We start from the raw sequence: 18789 nt of genomic DNA on the forward strand, positions 1-18789 counted from the left end.
TTTTTTTGTTCAACCACGAATAGCAAACATTTCCGTTCTGTATTCGGAAAAACCGTTTCAGGGGTGGATTCTAAACACTTTTATGGATCCAAAAATGCAATTTTAAAAAAATAGATTTTTTAAACCAAAAGATAGCAAACTTCTCCTTAATGCACTGCCTATGGCAGGAAAATGCTTTTCTTTCAGCATCTTCCTATCTCTAGCCCAACCCTTTGTTTTACATCTATTGAGTCGTAGTCTCACTTCCTTTGACCCACCACGTTTTACACACTGTGTCCGCTGCATGTTTCAGATAATTTACATGATGAGGAACCTGAAGGACATGATAGTGTCCTATTATCACCACTACCAGCTGTGGGGTGAGTGCCACCTCACCCTGGACGAGTTTGCTGAGTGCTTCATGGAAGACATACGTAAGTGACAAACTTCCAATTATGAACTGACAACCTGTAGGATCGTTTCGGTTCGTTATTGAAGAATCCCGTTGTGCACGATGCACAAAAGCGCTCAGGTAGCCGGAAACAACTGAAACTTTATTACTGCAGATAAAGTATACAACAGTGTTAGCAGCTGAAACAGCTTCTGAGTAAAGACAGTCCTGATCTAATGCATGTTGTCCGAAACAAGATAACAGTTCTTGAATCTACATGGGAGGAACACTGTCAGGCATTATCGAGAATAATGGTTCTTGAATCTACTGGCAAGTACACTGTCGGTCATTATCAAGGATAAGCGTTCGTGAATCTACAAGGAAGTAACACTGTCTGTCACTGTTTAAAATAACGGTTCCTGAATCTACAAGCAAGGTACATTGTTGGCCACTGCCGAGAACAGTTCTTGGGTCATGAAGCAAAATACAATGTCAGTGTCTACGTAGAACAACAGTTCTTAAATCTACAAGCAAGGTACATTGTTGGTTGCTATCTAGAATAACGGTTCTTGATCTGCAGGCAAGATACACTGCCAGTAACTATCGAGAAGAATAGTTCTTGAATCCAAAAGCAGTCACTTTCGAAAATAATGGTCCTGGAATCTACAAGCAAGATACACTGCTTTTCAGTCTCTTGATGCATATTATCACTAACAGAATTCTTGTCGGTGAACTACAGCTTAGCTTCCTTCCACAAAAGATTAACTTGTTGCTCGCACGTGTCTTTCGACTTGTCCACATGCTCTTTAACATGCACATTGTGAAAGTTTTGATACAAATTCATGTTGCACGCAGTAACATCGGCTTTATACGCGTCGCAGAGCATCATGGCTGCCCCGCTGACTAACACACAATGATTCAGACCAGCTTGGCAGGTAACTCCCCGAATTAAATCTGACACTTGTTTCAAATTGGGGAATCCCTGGCATGCACAAGTGTAAAGCATTCAGTTCTAGAGATGGGACAAATGATTGTTTCAGAGTATCTGTTATGGCGGTTATGGCCATTTTTTGTAGTAGTTACTTTTAATAGTGATTTATAGCTGTTTTCCTTTAAAAAGAAACACCGACTGCCCCAAATGGGGATACAGTTAACTCCCTTCACCCGCGGAGCTGTTAGATTTTCCTCAGCTTGCATACCCGCTAACTCCTACTTAGAATAATAGAATAATTTTTTCCGATGTATTTCTTATGGCCGGGACTTTCGCTGCTTAATCTCTAGGCAGTCCGGTCTCTTAAGGCAGCCAATTAGCAATGCCTCGTAGCGCGTCGACCCTGCTGTGTGAAATCACAGCCCATTTCGGAACTTTTTTGTTACTTAATATTTTTCAATTTTTTGTGTTATTGTGATGCTGTAACTAAATATGCGAACGTACGTTGAGATATTTAACTGTTTTTATTTGGTTTGGTAGCCACGCAAGTTGATTCTGGCTAACAGCTACTGCATACAGGTTAACGGCAACTGCAAGAGTGGTGGGGAGTGGATCACATTAAGGACAATAACAATCCAGTTATTTGTGAGCTCAGTAAAAACCCCTGACGGCCGGCGGTTATTTCCGTGAAGGAATGAAAATACTTGTTTCACTCCAGTCTCTGGGAATATACAAAAAATAAGTTTTAAACTAAAACATATTAGGGAGTTTTATCTTAAACTAAGCTACACTCCTGGAAATGGAAAAAAGAACACATTGACACCGGTGTGTCAGACCCACCATACTTGCTCCGGACACTGCGAGAGGGCTGTACAAGCAATGATCACACGCACGGCACAGCGGACACACCAGGAACCGCGGTGTTGGCCGTCGAATGGCGCTAGCTGCGCAGCATTTGTGCACCGCCGCCGTCAGTGTCAGCCAGTTTGCCGTGGCATACGGAGCTCCATCGCAGTCTTTAACACTGGTAGCATGCCGCGACAGCGTGGACGTGAACCGTATGTGCAGTTGACGGACTTTGAGCGAGGGCGTATAGTGGGCATGCGGGAGGCCGGGTGGACGTACCGCCGAATTGCTCAACACGTTGGGCGTGAGGTCTCCATAGTACATCGATGTTGTCGCCGGTGGTCGGCGGAAGGTGCACGTGCCCGTCGACCTGGGACCGGACCGCAGCGACGCACGGATGCACGCCAAGACCGTAGGATCCTACGCAGTGCCGTAGGGGACCGCACCGCCACTTCCCAGCAAATTAGGGACACTGTTGCTCCTGGGGTATCGGTGAGGACCATTCGCAACCGTCTCCATGAAGCTGGGCTACAGTCCCGCACACCGTTAGGCCGTCTTCCGCTCACGCCCCAACATCGTGCAGCCCGCCTCCAGTGGTGTCGCGACAGGCGTGAATGGAGGGACGAATGGAGACGTGTCGTCTTCAGCGATGAGAGTCGCTTCTGCCTTGGTGCCAATGATGGTCGTATGCGTGTTTGGCGCCGTGCAGGTGAGCGCCACAATCAGGACTGCATACGACCGAGGCACACAGGGCCAACACCCGGCATCATGGTGTGGGGAGCGATCTCCTACACTGGCCGTACACCACTGGTGATCGTCGAGGGGACACTGAATAGTGCATGGTACATCCAAACCGTCATCGAACCCATAGTTCTACCATTCCTAGACCGGCAAGGGAACTTGCTGTTCCAACAGGACAATGCAGGTCCGCATGTATCCCGTGCCACCCAACGTGCTCTAGAAGGTGTAAGTCAACTACCCTGGCCAGCAAGATCTCCGGATCTGTCCCCCATTGAGCATGTTTGGGACTGGATGAAGCGTCGTCTCACGCGGTCTGCACGTCCAGCACGAACGCTGGTCCAACTGAGGCGCCAGGTGGAAATGGCATGGCAAGCCGTTCCACAGGACTACATCCAGCATCTCTACGATCGTCTCCATGGGAGAATAGCAGCCTGCATTGCTGCGAAAGGTGGATATACACTGTACTAGTGCCGACATTGTGCATGCTCTGTTGCCTGTGTCTATGTGCCTGTGGTTCTGTCAGTGTGATCATGTGATGTATCTGACCCCAGGAATGTGTCAATAAAGTTTCCCCTTCCTGGGACAATGAATTCACGGTGTCCTTATTTCAATTTCCAGGAGTGTATTACAGCAAAAAACTCCCAAAAGCCGCGCGGGATTAGCCGAGCGGTCTAGGGCGCTGCAGTCTTGGACTGTGCGATTGGTCCCGGCGGAGGTTCGAGTCCTCCCTCGCGTATGGGTGTGTATGTTTGTCCTTAGGATAATTTAGGTTAAGTAGTGTGTAAGCTTAGGGACTGATGACCTTAGCAGTTAAGTCCCATAAGATTTCACACACATTTGAACTCCCAAAACGTTATAACAAAGACGATTTTAGCTGAAAGACGTAAAAATGAAAGGAAAAATAACATAGAAAATAAATATGCTGGAATAGCATGGAATGTGGTCTGGAAAATCATCAGTAGTGATGTTCTTTCGTCTGACGTGAGAACAGCGTGGTACAAGGTAGTCAATAACATCATCGGCACTAATGAGTGTCTCTTTGCCATCGGTTTAAGTCACACTAACCTCTGCAGCAAATGCAACCTCGTTGATAGTGTGCCTCATCGTTACACTTGTGGAGATCGGATTATCAACTGGAGGTGGACCAGGGAGAAAAATGCTCAAATAACAAGAACTTCAGCAAGCAATGTACCAACTAACATTTTCTTCAGACCAGAAGAAAGTTACTAACCTCAGGCAAAAAATAACGCAGTGATACGGTTCTTGAGCAAACATACACCACTGGCCATTAAAACTGCTTCACCAAGAAGAAATGCAGACGATAAACGGGTATTCATTGGACTAATATATTATACTAGAACTGATATATCATTACATATTCACGCAATTTGGGGCATAGATCCTGAGAAATCAGTACCCAGAACAACCACCCCTGGCCGTAATAACGGCCTTGATACGCCTGGGCATTAAGTCAAACAGAGCTTGGATGGCGTGGACAGGTACAGCTGCCCATGCAGCTTCAACACGATACCACAGTTCATCAAGAGCAGTGACTGGCATATTGTGGCGAGCTAGTTGTTCGGCCACCATTGACCAGACGTTTTCAGTTGGTGAGAGACCTGGAGAATGTGCTGGCCAGGGCAGCAGTCGAACATTTTCTGTATCCAGAAAGGCCGGGTACAGGACCTGCAACATGCGGTCGTGCATTATGCTGCAGAAATGTAGGGTTTCACAAGGATCGAATGGAGGGTAGAGCCACGGGTCGTAACACATCTGAAATGTAACGTCCACTGATCAAAGTGCCGTCAATGCGCACAAGAGGTGACCGAAACGTGTAACCAGTGGCACCCCATACCATCTCGCGGGGTGATACGCCAATATGGCGATGACGAATACACGCTTCCAATGTGCGTTCACTGCGATGTCGCCAAACATGCGAAAAAATGACGTTTTGCCATTCGTGCACCAAGGTTCGTCGTCGAGTACACCATCGCAGGCGCTCCTGTCTGTGATGCAGCGTCAAGGGTAACCGCAGCCACGGTCTCCGAGCTGATAGTCAATGCTGCTGCAAACGTCGTCGAACTGTTCGTGCAGATGGTTGTTGTCTTGCATACGTCCCCATCTGTTGATTCAGGGATCGAGACTGGCTCCACGATCCGTTGCAGCCTTGCGGATAAGATGCCTGTCATCTCAACTGCTAGTGATACGAGGCCGTTGGGATCCAGAAGGGCGTTCCGTATTACTCTCCTGAACCCACCATATTCTACTAATAGTCATTGGATCTCGACCAACGCGAGCAGCAATGTCGCGATACGATAAACCGCAATCGCGATAGGCTACAATCCGACCTTTATCAATGACGGAAACCTGATGGTACGCATTTCTCGTCCTTACACGAGGCATCATAACAACTTTTCACCAGGCAACGCCGGTCAACTGCTGTTTGTGTATGAGAAATCGGTTGGAATCTTTCCTCATATCAGCACGTTGTAGGTGTCGTCACCGGCGCCAACCTTGTGTGAATGCTCTGAAAAGCTAATCATTTGCATATCACAGCATCTTCTTCCTGTCTGTTAAATTTCGCGTCTGTAGCACGTCATCTTCGTAGTGTAGTAATTTTAATGGCCAGTAGTGTATAATTCACATTTTTAACAATATTGGGAGCGATGAAAATATTAAATACAAGATTTATATGGTAAATGAATTCGAGAAAACACTTAAGTACCAGAAACACAATAAGAAATATGTTAATATGTCTTCAACAGAATCGGTATAGGTTAGGAACACGCGGATTCCTCGTGGAGAGTGGATGGGTTGGGTCACGTTCCCGGCCCTAACCTCACCTGCAAGCCACACATGAAAGATAGATCTGTAGCACAGCAGATACAAGAATATGGCGGCAAACATTTGGTGTCTGATATGAAGGAAGATCTTGACTCCCTGAGGATGCGTTTAGAAGGCCGAAACTGTCAAAAATAACAAGACAGTGAAGGATTTTGCGATGCCGCTGTTCGGGACTTCTCTTCTGTCCACCTAATTTACCCTGGAAGGAACACACATCAAGGATTTACTGAATGATTAATTTGGGTCTGGGAAATGATGGTGAGGAACCTCAGGCTGCAGGGGAAGAAAATGTGCACGCTGAACTGCCACCAGTAGAAGGTGACAGTGAAGGTGCTAAATGTGAGCTACTGCTAAAGACGGAATATTATTCCTCATTCTAGGAATGCTGTAGTTTATGACTGCAATTATCTGTCACCTTATTTATGTCATTTCATTGTAAGCTAAAAAGAAACCGGAGTCCAGGATACAGTTATAAGCTAGCAGTTAAACGTAGTGGTATCCCGTAACTGCCAGAGAAAAATAACTGTGAGCTAAAAGTAACTGCCACAAAAAAATAACTTATAGGTATACTCATCTACTGATGGTTATTTTCAGTCCCACGAATTACTTATGGTCACTCTACACAATTAGATAGCATGAATCGAATGTACACACTTCGATAAACAAATGACGCCCAGTCTGGCAGTTATTTCCATGAGCTGTAGAGTACATCATAGATGGTCGGTCCCCCTGCTTTGTTCATTTGTCGGTGGTCAGATCTCAGATAACGCGAAGGCATAGTACGCACTAGGATAAACAGGTGGCACTACACACTATTGGCAGTCATCAAAACAACTGCTAGGCACAGATGAGCGGTTTTTACAGTAACTGATACTTCTCAGTAACTGGTTATTTCTATAATTAAAGTTATATTTTGCCACCGCTCTTAAGTTCATTTCAGAGAGGCCATAAATATTGCTGTCACTTTAATATTGTTTATGCTCTGGATTAATTTTATAAAACGAAACTTGATCCATTATAATAATGTACAGTCTCTTAATTAAAGGCTGACTTGAGGTTTTTATTGACCGCCTCCCTTTGAATGAGATTCGCTGAGATTTTGCCGCACCCCTCCCGCACCCCATTTTGAGCTGACGTAAGTAAGGGACGTCCCCTTAATTACTGCTAAAAGTAGACCAAGTTATTTTCGTGTAATCTCTTTAGAATCGTAGTTAGTAACCCTGTATTTATGTACATTATTCTATTTTCAGCCATGTACCTTCCGTACTGGGAACACGTGATTCCTTTCTGGAACATGCGCCAGGAGCCACATGTTCTGTTCTATAGCTACGAGGAAATGAAAGCGGTATGTATACGTTCCTGAAGACAATTGTGTGTACGCTTTATAGTTTCGTCTCTGCTTGATACGAAGTGTGCTTAAAAAGTAACATATAAAAAAACAAAGGATACGAACAGGATATTTTATTTTTCTCGTTGCATGCTAAGCTTATTGCGAATAGGGAAATCCTGTCATCGGTTGCATTTTATGTTTTAGAGAAGCATATTCAGTGGTAATACACTAAACATTTTGGGAGAAAAAGCAATAATGTGGGTTGTAGAAGCTATAGAAAAGAAACCAATGAGTTATAACGATTAATCTACTCCAGACAGACGCTGTGTGATCAAAAGTATACGGACAACTGGTCGAAAGTGACTTACAAGTTCGTGGCGCCCTCCATCGGTTATGTTGGAATTCAATACAGTGTTGGCCCACCCTTAGCCTTGATGACAGCTTTCAGTGTCGCAGCCATACGTTCAGTCAGGTGCTGGAAGGTTTCCTGGGGAATGGCTGCCCATTCTTCACGGAGTGGTGCTCTGAGGAGAGGTATCGATGTCGGTCGGTGAGGCCCGGCACGAAGTCGGCTTTCCAAAATATACCAATGGTGTTCTATAGGATTCAGGTCAGGACTCTGTGCAGGACAGTGCATTACAGGGATGTTACCGTCGTGTAACCACTTTGCCACAGGCCGTACATTATGAACAGGTACTTGATCGTGTTGAAAGATGCACTCACCTTCCCCAAACTGCTCTTCAACAGTGGAAAGCAAGGAGGTGCTTAAAACATCAATGTAGGCCTGTGCTGTGATAGTACCACGCTGAACAACAAGGGGTGCAAGCCCCCTCGATGAAAAACACGACCACACCATAACACCAGCGCCTCCGAATTTTACTGTTGGCACTACACACGCTGGCAGATGACGTTCACCGGTCATTCGCCATACCCACACCCTGCCATCGGATCGCAACATTGCGTACCGTGATTCCTCACCTCACACAACGTCTTTCCACTGTTTAATCCTCCAATGTTTACGCTCCTTACACCAATCGAGGCGTCGTTTGGCATTTACCGGCGTGATGTGTGGCTTATGACCAGCACCTCGCCCATGAAATCCAAGTTCTCTCACTTCTCAGTTTGGAATTCCTGTGTTATGGTCTGGATAGATGCCTGCCTATTACACACTACGACCCTCTTCAACTGTCGGCGGTCTCTGTCAGTCAATAGACGAGGTTGCCTGTACGCTTTTACGCTGTACGTGCCCCTTATCGTTTCCAGTTCACTACCACATCGGCAACAGTGGACCTAGGGATATGTAGGAGTCTGGAAATCTCGCGTACAGACGTATGACACAACTGACACCCAATCACCTGAGCATGTTCGAAGTCCGTGAAATCCGCAGACCGGCCTATTCTGCTCTCTCACGATGTCTAATGACTACTGAGCTAATTCTGGATTGCTCCGATGTCTACCCATCATCCGACCAGATAGGTATCCCGTACACTCTATCGGTAGTCAAGGATGGTTCGTACTATTGTTGTGTAAGTGTCCTCCTTTCGACACTACTGGCCATTAAAATTGCTACACCACGAAGATGACGTGATATAGACGCGAAATTTAACCGACAGGAAGAAGATGCTGTGATATGCAAATGATTAGCTTTTCAGAGCATTCACACAAGGTTGGCGCCGGTGGCGACACCTACAACGTGCTGACATGAAGAAAGTTTCCAACCGATTTCTCATACACAAACAGCAGTTGACCGACGTTGCCTGGTGAAACGTTGTTGTGATGCCTCGTGTAAGGAGGAGAAATGCGTACCATCACGTTTCCGACTTTGATAAAGGTCGGATTGTAGCCTATCGCGATTGCGGTTTATCGTATCGCGACATTGCTTCTCGCGTTGGTCGAGATCCAATGACTGTTAGCAGAATATGGAATCGGTGGGTTCAGGAAGGTAATAGGGAACGCCGTGCTGGATCCCAACGGCCTCGTATCACTAGCAGTCGAGATGACAGGCAACTTATCCGCATGGCTGTAACGGATCGTGCAGCCACGTCCCTATCCCTGAGTCAGCAGGTGGGGACGTTTGCAAGACAACAACGATCTGCACGAAAAGTTCGATGACGTTTGCAGCGGCATGGACTATCAGCTCGGAGACCGTGGCTGCGGTTACCCTTGACGCTGCATCAGACAGGAGCGCCTGCGATGGTGTACTCAACGACGAACCTGGGTGCACGAATGGCAAAACATCATTTATATTTGAAATGGAAACAGGAATTTACAGTCCAATATATAATTAGAAACAAGAAGACGTGCATTATTCACAAAAAATGATGATGAGTTTTATAAATACGAGATGTAGGTCACATTGAACGAGGAAAAAAATGATGCTGGAAAGTTCGAAACAATGGGCGAGTAATAGCATTGGATTCACCTTCCACTTCGCTACTGACTGCACTGTTCAATGTGTGTTTCTTCATCAGCTGAAGTATTGTAAGCAGGCTGTTTAGATTTTTATGTTGGTAACGCCAGGTAGCGCTCTGTATGAAAATCACTGACTGTGCTGTGTGCATTCTGTGGCTGGTTGGACTCATTGTTGGAATATTCGCTTGTGTAGTGTTGGGCAGTTGGATGTGAACAGCGCGTAGCGTTGGGCAGTTGGAGGTGAGCCGCCAGCAGTGGTGGATGTGGGGAGAGAGATGGCAGAGTTTTGAGAGATGACTATAAGCAGACGAGCTGGACGTGTGTCCGCCAGAAAAAGGAAAGATGGATGTCATGAATTGATATATATGATGACTTTTGAACATTATTAAGGTAAACACAATGTTTGTTCTCTATAAAAATCTTTCATTTGCTAACTATGCCTATCAGTAGTTAGTGCCTTGAGTAATTAGAATATTTTATTTAGCTGGCAGTATTGGTGCTTGCTTTATTGCAGTAGTTCGAGTAACGAATATTTTTGTGAGGTAAGCGATTCATGAAAGGTATAGATTATTGTTAGTCCGGGCCATTCTTTTGTAGGGATTGTTGAAAGTCAGATTGCGTTGCGCTAAAAATATTGTGTGTGAGTTTAGTGGTGATCAGAATAAGTAAAGAGAGAAATGTCTGAGTTCGTTCAGTTTTGCTCAGCTGTTTGAAAATCAAATAACGTAGAAGTTTACCAGCACAGTAATTCATAATTTTTCAAAGGGGACGTTTCAGTATATACAACGCTGGGAAAACCTCAAAGCCGATTATCTCTGTAAATTGATGAAAAACATTAAGAACAGCCTATTTCTCGGCACTTTTTAACCGTGTTCCACGCGTCTATTTCACTACGGAACAAAATGCAGCCTCAGTCATTTTTATACTGATCATTAACAGCGCGACAATCAGAGCACAACACTGCAGAGGCTGTGACTGTACACGATTTTTGAAATAAAAACTACGTAGATAAAGCGTGATTAAGAAAAACGTTGATGGCCCTTAATACATTTGATTATCTTAAAGTTTCATTTACTGTAACTTAGTAATAAGATATCCAATACGTAAGTAGGACCTACTTGCAATAGCGTAACAACAGCAGTGTACGTGTGCTACGGCTTCTGACCAATCATCGCTTTTGTGTTTGTTTACATCAGGTTTATTCTTATGATGAACGGATTATAAGCAAGGTCGCGTTACTGCTAAGTATTATGTTGGCTGGTCAGGTCCATACAATGGTCCGATGTTTGTTCCCCAATGGTGATGCTGTGTTCTGGTCACACACATGGCACTATCCGTGACCAGTTTTGCTGGCTCAGAGTGAATTGGCACTGCGATTTGGCTTCTGTCTCCGGTACTTCTGTCTACGTTCGTCTGATGATTTTACTACACCATGAGTGGCTGGCATTCTCAAGGCTTCACCCTCCACTGCCGGTGGTGAACTGGACCCGAACTCGCGGCCGCAGACTATATGTACCTGGCGCGCCAACGTCCGAGGGCTTCTCCGCGGTCGTTTCCTGCGCTGTTCTCCTCTTGCTACCTGCGATGGTCGTTCGCTGCAGCACGGGAATCCAGGATCGGTTTACCTTAAGACTTTCCTCTATCTTGTTGAAGCTATTCCCGTGCTTTTGTATTTCTTCAGCTTCTCTGAACAAGCGCGTGTGATAGTGCTTCTCTACAGCCAGAACTTCCATGCCGGTGAATTTTACTACGTGGGTGGTCTCACACAGTGCGGTCTCTGCCACGGCCGATTTCTCCACCTGCCCCACCCTGCAATGTCGCTTATGTTCTTTGATCCTGATGTTGATTGATCGTCCAGTCACTCCGACATAAACTTTTCCGCATGTGCATGGTATACGGTACATTCCCGACATTGTAAGTGGGTCCCTTTTCTGCTTTGCCGATCTAAGACACTCTTTGATCTCCTTTCTCGGTTTGAAAATCGTCTTTACGCCGTGTTTGCGCAATATACGGCCGATTGTGTCCGTCAGTCTGGGAATGTGAAACCTGGTTGGTAGGTACTCAGAGAGCGCACTGGGTAAGGTTACAATTGTGGATGGGGCCGTAAACAGTTACTGTGAGTTGCATAATCAAACACACAACTTTATTTTTCTAAGCAACACTTATTTACACATTGCTGCAAAACATCACAATTAGACAATACGGCTGAAGGCCTAGTTAAAGTAAACTTGAGATGCTTTCTGGGCTGAAGGCCCAAAACCACACGAAAAACAAGAACGGCTGAAGGCCTGGCTTAGAAATCAAAAGCAATTAAAATTAGAACACAAAATTTTTAAAAAATGCAATTGAAATTAATTAGCAGTGAAGGCCTACACTACACGCCTGAAGAATAACTATAATTAAAAAACATTAATAAACAATTTTTCTAACCAAGAAATTTCTTTTTAAACTTATAACAGCACAGTCTAATTAATGAAATATTAACTTATTGCACGGCTGAAGGCCACAAACAAATTTGAAACAACGGCTGAAGGCCTGAACACCAAGTCAGACAAGCAACTTAAAATAAACCCCTTCCTTCTTATAAAAAATTCTCCTTTAAGGAATACACAGGGCTGAAGGCCTTATTAAAAGGGGTTCACGTATATCCTCGGCTGAAAGCCACACATAACAGATCGAACAACTAACGGCTTAGGGCCTGGATTACAAACAATTTCAGATAGAACAAATTTTAAGGAAAAAATATTTTTTTAAATAAAAAAATTTTTTTTAAATTTAAATTAATTTAACATGGCTGAAGGCTTTTACGTAAAATTTAAAAAGAACTTAATTAATACACGGCCGAAGGCCTTGCGCATTACTTCAAACTAAAATGAAAATCACAATCTAAAACAAACAGAACAAGTGGTGCTCAGAAGTGTTTCAAGGGTCGGCCTGAGAAGGTAGCTCAAACGTAACGTGAGGTGAGATAGGCAACCAAGAGTTGAAGTTAAGTAATCCGATGGCAACCCAAACTAGGGACAGTCCAAGGACCGACCAACAATTTAACGAATTCCCTTCCGTCCGACCAATGGCACAACGATGGAAAATATCGTCCGACGACGAGGATACAAACGGCTCTACGTCTTCAGAGATTAGCTTCTGAAAACAGCCAAGGGAACAATAACCACTCTAAGCAAAATCAATCAAAAGGAAGTAGACAAAATACATTAAACAAAACTGTGGACTTACAAAAACATTAGGACTTGAATATACCGTCTGTCAGTGAAGTGCTCAGAGCTATGTCAAATATAATTTTGTGTGTGTCACACACAAACAGCATTTATTTGCTAAAACACTGATGAGCCAACACAAACGTTGAATATTGTGCTACCGCAGCACAAAAATACGAAAGGTGACTTGGCAATGGAGGACACAAAATACTGTCCACTGAAGATGCTTCAAAAGAGAGAAACGCGTCTGGTCTAAATAAGTCGCTTATTACAGTTGCAGAAGAGGGATATATTTCAATACCATTGGTAAAACTGCGAGTGTGGAACAAAAACAAGAAATAGAACATGAATACCATTGTGTATGTGCCATACCTTTCACCGATGGAAGTGCTTTAAAATAAAGCCAAACGCACCGTGTGTATATAAAACTTTTATTACAGTCGCGAAAGACGGAATATTTCTCAATATTACATGCGACACCTATGTGGTACTTAAATTAAATGAGATATCGTTATACAGTAAATATTATATGGAATTTAGGTATCTTGTCCACATTTCATTCTGAACATTGTGGCAACTAAAATCGACCATACGGAAAGTATACGCTATGGACTTTTACCTCTGCAAACTCTTCAAAATTTCGTGCAATGGTTTACTACATTTAATGCTGCACATCAAAACAAAATTAATCATTTATGGGGGGAAGGTATCAGTCAAGAAGACGTGTAAAAATCAAATTTTTTGGCCAAATAGTTTTTGTGAAATCGAATGATAAGTGTGTCAAAGCAGTGGGAACACCATGTGACTGCACAGGCGAGAAGTGCAGTGATGACAAAATCGCGCACAGCGCGGAATGCGGGGAGCACGTGTCTGCAGCAGCGAAAAAGTTAATGAAGAGGCAAAGCACTAGAAATTTCATTCAAACGAATAACATTCGTGAAGTAAGGCACTCCAATATTGTTTTTAAATAAAGAAAATATTAAGCACCACACAAGGTTTGAACTCATAACTTTTCACTTGGCAGCCCAACAGCTTAACCGTTCCACTACCTCAGCTCATCAGACAGCGTAACTCCATAAGGACTCTAACACCTCACGCAACTACTTATAAACACTGTTGGTATGACTATGAATTACTCACGCTTCGTCGAACTACAATAGGAAATAAACAATTACCGCTGTTCTTTATTGCGAAAAAGCAGTTCGTGAGATTGAAACAAACACCTTTCCTTGCTATCGCCTGAATTAGGATTCTTATTGCTTGTTTGGTTTAATTAATTAATAGAATGTGAAGCAATTGGTATAAAGAATGCTTTTTCCAAACTTTCTGTAAAAGAAAGTCTGCTATCAAGACATTGCTTTTGTTCAATTACTTTATTTATGACTGAACGTTTCTAAAACTGAAGACACTCGTCCGTGCTCTGCACTGCAGTCGAGATCTGGCAACGTCGTTCTCTGTTCATTGGCTGACAGTGTTCTGTGGCGTCAGATGCGCAGAACAAACCTAAACTCGGCCGCCAAGATATATGACGCGCACTCAAGGAGGCAAGCCAGCAACTTCGTTACGCCAGTAAGTAAGGAAGAAACAAGACACCAGTGGATGTGACAAAATGCCAAAGAACAAACGGCATGAACGCGAGCCGCACACGGCTCTGAATGTATCGCAGCAAGGACGTACCCGGCATTTCTCTTTCTGATTTGTCGCTTCTCCGAGTGTTTGGCTCTGTTGCATTTGTAATGTAACTTGTGGAGTACCCATTGCTCCTCAAAACACTTCCCAGGTGTTGCATTTCGCGTCTGAGGTGCTGCGGCTCACATATTCGTCCTGCTCGCGTTACGAGCGTATTAATCATGCCTCTTTTCTGGCTCGGGTGGTGGTTTGATAGTTTGTGCAGGTATCGGTCCGTGTGCGTCGGTTTTAGATACACGCTGTGTCCCAGGTTTTCGCCATCCCTTGTGATCAGCACATCTAGAAATGGTACTTTCTTGTCCTTTTGTACTTCCACCATTTATAGATGTGCTGTGGCACAATCGGAGTCACACTAGACTGATATTTCAGCGTAACTAAGCAAGTTAGTGGCAAGTAGCGCCAGAATATGGCCAAGTCATACATACAAAGATGAACCTGAAATTCTTGCCGCGCGGGGTAGCCGTGATGTCTTAGGTGCCTTGTCACGGTTCGCGCGGCTCCCCCCATCCTAGGTTCGAATCCTCCCTCGGTCATGGGTGTATGTGTTGTCCTTAGCGTAAGTGCCTGGGGAACGATGACCTCATCAGTTTGGTCCAATAGTCCTTACCACAAATTTCCAATTTCCTGAAATTCTTAAAGTAATGAAACGAAAATACACTGCTGGTTGGTTGATTTGGGAGAGGGGACCAAACGCGAGGTAATCCGTCCCATCGGATTAGCGAATGATGGGGAAGGAAGTCGGCCGTGCCCTTTCGAAGGAACCATCCTGGCATTTGCCTGAAGCGATTTAGGGAAGTCACGGAAAACCTAAATCAGGATGGCCGGACGTGGGTTTCAACCGTCGCCCTCCCGAATGCAAGTTCAGTGTGCTAAACACTGCTCCATCTCTCTCGGTAATACACTGTTCCAGCAACGGAATGAAATTTTACAGTCAACGAGACATTTAGAAAACACCCGGTAATCGAAATAAGGAAGTGAGCTGATGGTCCAGACTGCATATGAACTCTCTTGTTTTGCCATCGAACGCACCAAAATAATGATAGTTAAAACATCATTTAAAGTTTTTCTAAGTTGACCGTGAAAGGAACGTTATTAGAGTAAACAATACGTTCTAAACCTTTTTTTTTTTTTAACAAAATGTGAGGAGTTGGATACAACTACGACCACACAGTTCGCCAAACAGCCAAAATCTGCTCAGTATCGCGGAACTAGATGGGGAACGGCTCTCTGTTCAAATTCAGTGGAGGGGTTAGGTTTTCCTCGGTAGTGACTAACCTAACGCTCTGCTAACTTGGCTTAACTTTGGCGCTAGCTTCCCTTTGCTGAATTAAGTTACGACAAACTTTACCGCCACTATCTCTCGTCAGCCCTGATCTCGCTACCTTTACCCCAAACTCACCTTCATGCACTCTAACACACCAGGATTAGATTAGATTAGATTAGTACTAGTTCCATAAATCGTGAATACGACACTTCGTAATGATGTGGAACGTGTCAGGTCAATAAAAGGTGTCTATACAAGATATTACATTACACAAAATATTACAAGACACTCAATTTTTTTGTGGGTGTTGGGGAAATTACCCACTTACTATATCCAAAAATTCATCTAATGAGTAGAAGGAGTTGCCATTAAGAAATTCTTTTAATTTCCTTTTAAATGCTATATGGCTATCTGTCAGACTTTTGATGCTATTACGTAAGTGACCAAAGACGTTTGTGTCAGCATAATTTACCCCCTTCTAAGCCAAAGTTAGATTTAACCCTGGGGGAGTGAAGATCATCCTTTCTCCTAGTGTTGCAGCCATGTACACTGCTATTACTTTTGAATTCGTTCGGATTGTTAATAACAAATTTCATAAGTGAATATATATATTGTGAGGCTACAGTGAAGATCTCTAGCTCTTTAAATAAGTGTCTGCAGGATGATCTTGGATGAGCTCCAGCAATTATTCTGATTACACGCTTTTGTGCAATGAATACTCTTTTACTCAATGATAAGTTACCCCAGAATATGATGCCATACGAAAGCAGAGAATGAAAATAGGCGTCGTAAGCTAATTTACTCAGATGTATATCTCCAAAATTTGCAATGACCCTAATAGCATAAGTAGCTGAACTCAAACGTTTCAGCAGATCCTCAGTGTGTTTTTTCCAGTTCAACCCCTCATCAATGTATACACCTAGAAATTTTGAACATTCTACCTTAGCTACCGAGTTCTGATTAAAGTCTATATTTATTAATGGTGTCATTCCATTTACTGTGTGGAACTGTATATACTGTGTTTTGCCAAAGTTTAATGAGAACCCAGAGGGAAGGAAAAGGGAGTGAAACATGTAAATCAAAACACAAAAGAGTCCACCTGTTCAGCCACCAGACGTAGTACATCAACGAAAAGGAGAATGGTTATTGATATCCCAACTAACAATACCAAATTACCATTAAATGAAAACAGCAAATCGAGCGGAATAATAGTGGCACATAGGCACACAGATTTGGCTCAAATTATATGAGCAGAAGCAAGTAGATACGCCTTTCAAGTTCCTAGAATATTTCGCCTGAATAGGCCATACGAAAAGCTAAATCGCTCTCTAAAGATTTATACGTAGAGTACGACCGACTTTTCAGCAGCAATTTATGCAATTTATGGACTGGTTTGATAGCACTGTGATGAAGTGCGCCGACTGGCAAATCATTGGCACGATTTCGATTCCTGCTGCTACTATGCATTTTTTATTTTTTTAAAATTTTCTTTATTCCTCGTAATCCAACGGCCTTGCCGCAGTGGTGACACCGGTTCCCGTCAGATCACCGAAGTTAAGCGCTGTCGGGCTGGGCTAGCACTTGCATGGGTGACCATCTGGTCTGTTGAGCTCCGTTGGCATGCGGGGTGCCCTCAGCCCTTGTGAGGCAAACTGAGGAGCTACTTGATTGAGAAGTAGCGGCTACTGAAATACGGCCGGGAGAGCGGTGTGCTGAGCACATGCCCCTCCCCATCCGCATCCAGTGAGTCCTGTGGGCTGAGGATGACACGGCGGCCGGTCGGTACCGTTGAGACATCGAAGGCCTCTTCAGACGGAGTTTTATTCCTCTCAATGTTAAACGACTGATTATAAAATTTATGTAATAAACTAGTTCAGTTCATATACGCCAAATTAATATGTTTAATTTAGTTAAGATTACTACTCTTGCAAGTCAACAGGCCATAGGATTGCAGCACATTGGTAAAATTTTGGAGGAACCATCACTGCAAACAACTACAGTCTTGGAATAAGAAAACGAGTAACTGCGCTGTGTGTCTGACCTACAGGACTTGGCAGCGGTGGTACGGAGAACGGCTGCCTTTTTGGGGAAGCCGATCACAGAGGAGATGGTGGCCAAGTTGGTCGACCATCTGAGCTTCGACAGGATGCGAGACAACCCTGCCGTCAACAACAGCTCCGCCGTGGAGCACATCCGCAAGGAGCACCAGCTGGAGCCAGCTGCCTCCACAGGGAGGTCCTTCATGAGGCGCGGTGTCGTGGGCGAGGGCGGGCAGCGCCTCTCCGAGGGCGTCCAGCGACGCCTGGAGCGCTGGACCGAGCAGCGCCTCCAGGGCCGTGGCTACACGGAGCCCCGCTGACTGCTGGGCTGGCACCCGCTTCTCTCCAGGAGCGTCTGGAGCGCTGGGCACTCCACCATTTAAGGGGTACAGTGTAGAGTGGGCATTCGTATTGCTGGCTATGAAACACACTTTTGTAGAAAATCTCTAAAGACAGGCTAGTGTCGATTGAATTTACATGATGTATAAAGTCATGTCATAATCTACAGGGGTTTACGAGGGTTGTCCAGAAAGTAAGTTCCTATCGGTCGCGGAATGAAAACCACAGGGAAAATCCGGTAAAGCTTTGCCCACATGTGATGGCCAGTGTATCTACACTCATGCTCATAAATTAAGGATAATTGCAGAGTGTAGTGCCACACATCGTGGCACTACACAAAACTGGCGCTAGTAGCATAGGCACATAGGGAACATACACGATAGTCCACGGTATTGCTGATAAGTTGAGAAAACCGTCCTGAAACACATGTGCTAGAAAACGCCACTGTTTCCTGTGCATGTACCCTGACATCAAAATGGGATATGATCACCATGTACATGCACACAGGCCGCACAATGTGTTGGCATAGTCTGGATCAGATGGTCGAGCAGCTGCTGGGGTATAGCCTCCCACCCTTGAACCAGTGCCTGACGGAGCTCCTGAAGTGTCATAGAGGTTTCAAAACGTGCAGCGATACGTCGACTGAGAGCATCTCAGACGTGCTGGATGGGGTTTAGGTCTGGAGAACAGGCAGGCCAATCCATTCGCCTTAATCTTCTGTTTCAAGGTACTCCTCCACGATGCCAGCTCGGTGGGGCAATGCGTTATCATC

General features: G+C 44.5%; 1 long non-coding RNA gene across 1 annotated transcript; it reads left to right on the forward strand.

The window, feature by feature from the left end:
- The first annotated feature begins 329 nt into the window (after positions 1-329).
- On the forward strand, positions 330-17741 carry LOC124550859. Its single transcript, XR_006967734.1, has 3 exons — positions 330-413; positions 6983-7077; positions 17687-17741. It is a non-coding gene; the product is annotated as an uncharacterized LOC124550859 (long non-coding RNA).
- The last annotated feature ends 1048 nt before the right edge of the window (positions 17742-18789 follow it).

Source organism: Schistocerca americana, chromosome 9 (genome assembly GCF_021461395.2).
Source record: "Schistocerca americana isolate TAMUIC-IGC-003095 chromosome 9, iqSchAmer2.1, whole genome shotgun sequence".
Classification (NCBI taxonomy): Eukaryota; Metazoa; Arthropoda; class Insecta; order Orthoptera; family Acrididae; genus Schistocerca; species Schistocerca americana.